An 8,482-nucleotide genomic window follows, 5' to 3' on the forward strand; every position below is an offset into this window, starting at 1 on the left:
TCTGAGTAAGTTTCCAGAAGAAGCAATGTGAAGTCATGGAATATGAATACAGGAGGATTCAGTGGAGAGAAGATGGGAGAAGTGGCTCCATGCTTTGTTAGAGATGACTTCGAGTTGTATGTTAGCTTTACAACTATTCCTTGGGGGTAATGGAGAAGGATCTTAAATGTGACCATGTTGTAGGAAGCTCATTCTAAGGGTAACACTAAGGGTGGTAAAAACAGAAGACAGTGCTACCAGGCAAAACCAACAACAACTGTTCAGATAATAATGGGTGCAGCTAGCCAAGTGCGGTGTGCACACCGGTAATTCCAGAGGCAGGGGAGGCTGAGGCAGGAGGATCCATAAGTTCAAAGCCAACCTCAGCAAAAGTGAGGTGCTAAGCAATATAGTGAGACTCTGTCTCTAAATAAAATACAAAATAGGGCTGGGTAACTGGCTTAGTGGTCAAGTGCCCCTGAGTTCAATCCCTGCTACCTAACAATAATAATAATAATAATAATAATAAGTACAGCTCAGTGGTAGAACACATGCTTAGCATGCTCCTGGGTTTGATCCCCAGCATTAAAAACAACAACAAAACAAAAATAAAGTAGAAAAATGGAACATGGATGAAAAAAAAATGGGAAACAACCAATCTGATCCCTTGGGGAATTTGTTGGCTGGTTTGCTGAGGGAGTTCAAGAAGGAAAGGAGTCTAAGCCACTCTGGCTCGTTTGGGTGGATGGATTTGTTATGATTATATTCAGAAACTATGGTTTTATGTACCAAACATAGCCCTTTGAATTTTTTACTGGGAAAAAAAATTACATTTTTTTTCCTTCCAAAAACTGCTTAACACCAGAATTGTCATTGTTTTCCCTATAGTTTTGTCCTCATGGTCCCAACTTTTAGAGAAAAATGCCTCACCTGTGTCAATCATAAAGGGCCCTCCCGCCTGTCCACTACCCCTCAGCCAAACCCTCCAGCAGTAGGTAATGTATTGGGGGAAGGCAAATGATTCCAAACCGAATCAGAGTCCTTTCCAGAATTTTGAACTTGGAACCAAAGAGAGCTGCAGTTAGTCTTCTTTGGGGGACACAAGCTGCAATGTATAAAATAATGAAGTTTGGCAGCTATATTTTCCATCATGTAGAAGAAGTCATTCAAAGTAAAAGAAAATGAGCCAACAGGCAAGGAGAAACACAAAGGAGAATCCTGTTAATATTTGATACCTGGCTCCAGATGTTTCCTGGTGCCCATCTGTGTCCCTGCCCACCTACGATTTGATTGTACAGCATTTTCTTGGATTTCAAAATATTCCGTCTGTTGCCTAAACTTGTTCAAGTTGAGTTCAGGCACTTACAGCTGAGAATCTTGACGAATTTGGCAGTCCATTTGTTGGGTTGGGGATTGATAGTCAGAAGCAAGTCTGAGAAAAAGGATGAGTTCAATTCGGGACTCGTGAGAGTGAGTTAATTTGAGCATTCAATTAAAATTTTCAGCAATTGGGCTGGGGATGTGGCTCAAGTGGTAGCGCGCTCGCCTGGCATGCGTGCGGCCCGGGTTCGATCCTCAGCACCACATACCAACAAAGATGTTGTGTCCACCGAGAACTAAAAAATTAAAATATTAAAAATTCTCTCTCTCTCTCTCTGTCTCTCTGTCTCTCTCTCTCTCTCTCTCCTCTCTCACTCTCTCTTATAAAAAAAAATTTTTTCAGCAATCATTTCATGGTGAATCAGAAGGTCAGAAGACAGATCACAGTATCCAAGTCATCAAAAATATATATAAAAAAAAACAAGACAAGTATACGTACAATTGCTTATGGAGTATCACTAGAAACCCCCACGTCAACATTGATCCTTTCAGAGTGTGATTGTTTAAGTCACTACAGCTCTTAATATTCAGCTTATTAATATTAATATTCAGCTTGCCATTTGCAAACTGGTTTACAATGCTATGATGAAGCATTGTTCTAAGAACCTTGATGATATAAAAAATGGAGTGTTTCTAAGGTGTTTCCCCAATCTTCTTGTCCAGTGGAATGGTAGAGGTATAGACAAACATGAGATTGATCAAACGTGACTTATTCTTGGTGAATGGAGCTCTTTGAACGTTGCTGATTCCTATGAATGTGGCTGCTTTCGACGTAGTCATAAAACACCATCAGTAATTTTTTAGATGAATCTTCTGTCCTTATTTTAATCGGTAGAACTAAGAATAGGGAGGGTGTGCTGAATCTTGAATAGCTTCTCTACAAATTATATAACCTGTCTCTATTAGCCTTGCCAGATCTATGCATGGAGGCTTTTACATCTCCCATGAGAAAGGTCCCATCATTCCAAGAACTTAATGGTACCTGTGAATTATCTTTGTTGTCCTGCAGTTTGGAAAGGTGTTGTTTCAAAAATACCAGATTGACCCTTCATGAGAAAGGCATGTGGTCTTTTATGCTACCCCAGAGAACCTGAGCAGCACAATTATCCTTCAGAGGTAGAAAATCAGGAGGCAAAGACTGGCTCTGCACTTGTAAGCTATGTAGGCTGGGCAGAATTCTTAAACATGCCGAACCACAAATTTCCTCATCTGCAAAAAATGGGGGGAAATGGTGAATTCTTTAGTACATTTGTGAGAATTAAATGAGATAATTAATGAGATAATGCATATGCTGTCCTAAAAATAGGGCAAGGCACATGGTAAACTTTCAAGAAGGAGTAACTATAGCTAGGTGCAATGGTCCACATCTGTAATCCCAGGGATTTGGGAGACTAAAACGAGAGGATTACAAGTTCAAAGCCAGCCTAGGCAATTTAATGAGATGCTGTCTCAAAATAAGAAATAAAAAGTTCTGAGGGTGTAGCACAGGATAACTTGCCTAACAAGCACAAAGTGCTGGGTTTAATCCTTAGTAACACACACACACACACACACACAGAGTCACTGTGGCTGTTTGATTGTTTTTGGTTGATCACATGGTTCCTTTGCCTTTTCCATTTACCCTTGCTTTTCACTGGTCTTGATTTCTTCACATCGCATTGACTTTCTCTGGCTTCCTTTTGGATTATAGTTTTCATCATGACCAGACATGATTCATCTTCATGAAAAAGCAAAAACATATTTCTCTACCAATAAGAAGTGTCTGCACAGATAGTTTCTATAGTGGATGACCTTCTTAATCAGCCTGTCAAACAAGTCACATCCCTGCCACTGCCAGTCACAGCATTGTATGTAACCTACAATTCAACCATATTTTATTGGGGCCTTCAGTTTCTCAAAGGTGGGAAACTGCTTGTGATCACTTTAGAAAGATTTCAGACATGTCACTCAGAATATCCAGCATAAGTTTATTGAAGGGATAGGAAAAGAGCAAAGGGGACGCTCTCAAGAGAGAGGGTGGGTCCTTTCAGAGAGGAGAGAGACAGCATGCACTTCCTGCCCTCCGGTTACATTGATGGATCCCAGGGAAGTTTCCAGATAGTCCTGCCCAGGTCTGTCTCTTGACATTTGGCTGACAGCAAGATGACATCAAACTTTCAAGTCCTCACTGCTTTTGACAACTTTAGGTTATCTTGGCCCATGCTAACTGGTTCTTATTGTTTTATGGTTAGTGGGAATTATCTGTTCTTATAGATTTTATGGTTAGTGGGAATTATCCTTATGTCCATGACTTCTGGGGTTTGGTCTTTGTAAAAGTCACAAAAATCCTCAACCCCCCCTCACCAGTGTAACTTATGTTCTTCTTATTGGCGTTTCAGACCTGCATTTCTCCTGCAGATAACAGGTTGTTTGCTGAGGAGTGTAATAGATCCTATTGACTTAAGCCAGGCAGGGCTGCAGGTAAATTATTTTTTAAAAGAAAGCATGTGGAGGTCAGCACAGTGGGCCCAGTTTATAGAAGTGTTCCCTTAACCTTGGGTTACCAATGCTCATGTCTGTATTTCCTATCAATATTCTTTGTCTCCCAGACTTTCTCCTCCATGGAAAGTTTTCCTAACTAGACTCTCCCTTGGCTGCTCAATCTTTCTGCTTTTGGCCTGGTATAAAATATTGCTTTCTCTCGGAGGCTTTTTTCTAATCCCAGTCTGGGTTAACTTCCTTTCTAATGAATAAACTTAGAATCATGGCATTTATCACCCTACAGTGATTGACTTTACTTGTACGGCACAGTCTCCTAATGCAGGGGCACTCTGTGTATTCGTAACTACATGGTCAACACTACCCACCACACTGACATAGTGTAAGGCCTTCAATAAATCCATGTTGAACTAGTAAGTGAGTGAATGAACCATGATATTCCAGAGAGACTAAGAATCAGAACTGAGATACCAATATGAAATACTTGGAACACGCTCATGCTACCGAGGTATTTGTCATTTATGGGAAATTCAAGTTTAACTGGGAGGCCTGCATTTTCTCTAGCAAACTGGCTTGTAAATTAAATACCTCCCTCTGCGTGTCTCATGAATACATGTACTAATTTCAACAAACCCAGATTATTTACTGACTTGGCATTTCAATACAGGGAGGTATCATATTACTGGAATTTAATAAATAGCTTTTCTCTCTTTCTATTTTTTTTTTCTAACATGTGGGATTGTGTAGGCTCCTTGCTAGAATTTCAGCTTTCAAAGCCCTGGCTTTATGTGATCCCATCTGACATGCATTCCTTTACATACTCTATTATTCTGAACACTGAGGTCAGTTAAGTTCCTAGGAATAGCTATGACCCTTAAAACGGCTAAGTCCTAATCTTTATCACATTCCATTCATAGTCTAATTTGCTGACTCCTTTTGGAGTTTCCTTGCTTTTAAATTTTACTTTCATTATTGCACAATCCGTAGTGACTGATGTTGAGTAATTAATGAGTAATCTGATTTCCTTTTTAAAATACAATCTCTCTCTCTAATTCAGTTTCACCAACAACTTATCAGAGAAACTTTTTAAGATCAACCTCATTCTCTCAGTCAACTAAAAAGTTAAGTGTACCATTATTCCTATCAACAAACAATACTGTAACAAGATATTGGTATTAAAGAAGAGAAAACTCTTCTATACACAATTGGTTCCACAATTTAATATATTTGTTGAACATCGGCTAGAAAACACAAAAATTACTATATCAGTAAGAATTTTTAATCTAAATTTTCACACACACACACACACACACAAAATAAGTCCAAAATTATTCATTTATTAAGAACATTATCTAGTGTCTACCTCCATTTAATGTTTTAGCTTGGGGCTAGTTCCAGATGTAAAAAGAATGCCTTCCAGCAAAAGCAGTCTTACTTAGGGGTGTGATGTCATTTGGAAAGCTATAAAGTAACTGACATTACACAAGAGGTACAGAAAAAGTTCTATGAGTTTCTAAAGCTGTAAGAGATCCCTTTCAACCGCAGGAAAGAGGGTGTTTTAGTTCGCTTTTTTTGCTGCTGTGATCAAAAGACCTAAAAGAACATTTTTAGAGGAGGAAAAGTTTATTCACGGTTTCAGAGGTCTCAATCCATAGAGGGCTGACTCCATTCCTTGGGACCTGATGTGAGGCAGAACATCATGGCAGAAGTGTGTGGCAGAGGAAAGTAGCTAGGAAACGGTACCAGGAAGCAGAGAAAGAAAGAATTGAGGCTCAATAAGGATGAAATATACACTCCAAGGGCAGACCCTAGGGACCCTCTTCCTCCAGCCTACCTGCCTACAGTTACCATCTGTTACTTCCTGTGAGGAGATCAATGTACTGATTAGGTTAAAACTCTCACCACAGCCCAATCATTTCACCTCGAGACTTTCTTGTATCGTCTCACACGTGAGCTTTCGGGAAACACCTCACCTCTAAACCATCCTACAGGGAAGTCTTTGTTCCTGATGTTTATAGGGGAGGGGGCACTCTTTCTGTGCCTCTAAGGGTGGGAACGATTCCAAGATGGATGAGAGTGGACAGCAATGTACCTGCATCTCTCTGGGCAAAGCCCTCATCCTTTTAGTAGCAGCAGTTGTCAATCACACAAAAATGACATCCTCTAAAGAAGACCTCGAACAACGTCTATCCAACATTCACACATCTGAGAAGTCCCAAGATGGTGTCACAAAATGCAGGTGAGACCTCTAGATATATTTTAAGTCCATGACTCAAGTTATTCTAAGAAAACATGGGAGGTTCAGTTATCTGTGGGATAGTCACATATAAGCATATTGAGCATATTGATTAATTCACTAATTAATTTTAAACATTTCCTGGGTGGCTGAATGTCGTAATCAGTCTCTTGAAGCGCCTTCCCGAAGATTAAATACAGATAGTCCCTTCCTTGACATGCTTGAGGACTTCTTAGGAAGCTAGAGGATTTTTCCCAGCTCAGAGCCCAGACTGCTAGCAGTCACCACCAGGATGACTAGGAGGAAGTTTCCATGGGTGTGCTGCAGAGCATGAAGGAGCAACTCCTGGAGAGGAGTTACTGTGGGGATTTTTGTTTCCTGCGCCTTGGTTCTGATTCATTGTCTTATGTCGTTTTTCAGTTTTCTGGGTCGAAGGGTGTGGAAGGGAGTGATAGGGTAAATCCTTAACCTTCCTGTGGCCTTTTTGACGTATCAGGGGATGCCCTCCCAGCAAGCTTATCTCCTTCATTTTGTTCTCCTGAGTTAGCTATAATCAGAATATGAATGTATATGGTTGGGAGAGACAAGCAATGGAAACAGGAACTACAAGTCCACTAACTCTCAAACTCCAGAAAGTTCTATCAACTAAGTTTTTACAACTCATTTGGCAGCAAAATCTGACCTCACCTGAACTCATTTGAAAGTAAAATCTTACCTCGACTGACATGAGCTATTTATAGTCTTTGGCTAACTAGCCCAAATAGTTGCATGTTTTACCACAGAAATAGTCATGTATTTTAGTACAGAATGCTATGCCAGAGTCTGCTGGGAAAGTAAATAATATACAGTACACATACTGTATTACTCTTCTAAAAAAAAAAAAAAAAAACTAAGATAATGGTGAATTCTGACATCTGGCCCCTGGGTTTTGGATAAAGCCTTATGGTCCTGCAGAACACAATGCTGCATTGATGGAAGGCCGAATGAAGAGCTAACTACCAGCCAAGGACTGTGGTCCCTCTGATATAATTTCTGCACTCTCACATTTTAGCAGATAAAATTTATATTTTTCTAAGTCAATAGGTTTCAACATATGATCTCAGGTCACTGGAAAAAAGTGAAGCTAGACTTTTATTACTCTAAAGAGAAATATATGTATGCTTTATAATGACATCTAGAAATTGATAGCTCATAAAAACCAAGCTTCTTTGTTCTGCCCATTAATCTCAATCTCTCTCTCTCTGTCTCTTTCTCTTTCTGTGTGTGTGTATGTGAATTGGCAAATGGGAAAAATAGAAACAGGGTTGGCTTCATGGATTTGTGACCAGTATAGTTACACGAGGCCTGGCACTTCAAATTAGTAGGGGTACTTCAGAGAAACACAACCAACAGAATGTAAATGTGTGTGTAACAATTGCAGAAGAAATCAGCTCCTGCTGATTATTATAGAGGCTGGCAAGTGCCAAGTTCTGCAGGGCGAGTTGGTAAGCTGCAGACCCAGGAGGGCAATGATGCGGTTCTAGTACAAAAGCCAGTAGACTCAAGACCCAAGAAGAAGTGAGGTTTCAGTTTGAATCTGAAGTCAGGAAAACCTCTCTTATTTAAGGGATGGCCAGTCTTTCTGTTTTAGTCAGGTCTTCAACTGATTGGATGAGGCCTATCTACAATAGGGAAAGCAATATGTTTTTTAGTCTAATAATTTAAATATTTGTCTTATCTAGAAAAATCTAGAAAGATGACCAAATATCTGGGCACACTGTGGCCCAGTCACGTTGATACATAAAATTAACCATCACAGAAGGGGACCACAGAGTTGGGGTTTAATGATCTGTAGCCACTGTCCAAACATTTTTACTAGTCTTATCTTTGAATTTTTATTTTCTTCCTTCCTTCCTTCCTCCCTCCCTACTTACCTACCTCCCTTCCTTCCTTCCTTTCTCTTTTATTTCTTTCAATACTGGGGATTGAACCCAGTGCCTCACACATATTTATTTGACAAGTGCTCTACCATTGAGCTATATTCTAAGCTTTTTATTTTATTTTATTTTATTAATTTATTTTGAGACAGGATGTTGCTAAATTGCCCTGGCTGGCCTCAAACTCGCGGTTTGCCTCAGCTTCCCAAGTAGCTGGGAGTATAATCATGCCCTACCATGCCCAGTTAAAATTTATATCTTCTTTCTTCCTTTCTTTTTCTTTCTTTCTTCCTTTCTCTCTCCCCGCCTCCTTTATCATTTATTTATTTACTTATCTATTGATCTATTTATTTATTTATTCCCACTTAAAAAATTTTAATTCTGAAACAGGGTCTTGTTTAGTTGCCCAGGCTGGCCTTTGAATTTGCAATTCTCCTGCCTCAGCCTCCTGAACAGCAGAATGACTGGTGTGTGCCTCTGCCCTTGGCTTGAA

This window comes from Ictidomys tridecemlineatus, chromosome 2 (genome assembly GCF_052094955.1).
Source record: "Ictidomys tridecemlineatus isolate mIctTri1 chromosome 2, mIctTri1.hap1, whole genome shotgun sequence".
Lineage (NCBI taxonomy): Eukaryota > Metazoa > Chordata > Mammalia > Rodentia > Sciuridae > Ictidomys > Ictidomys tridecemlineatus.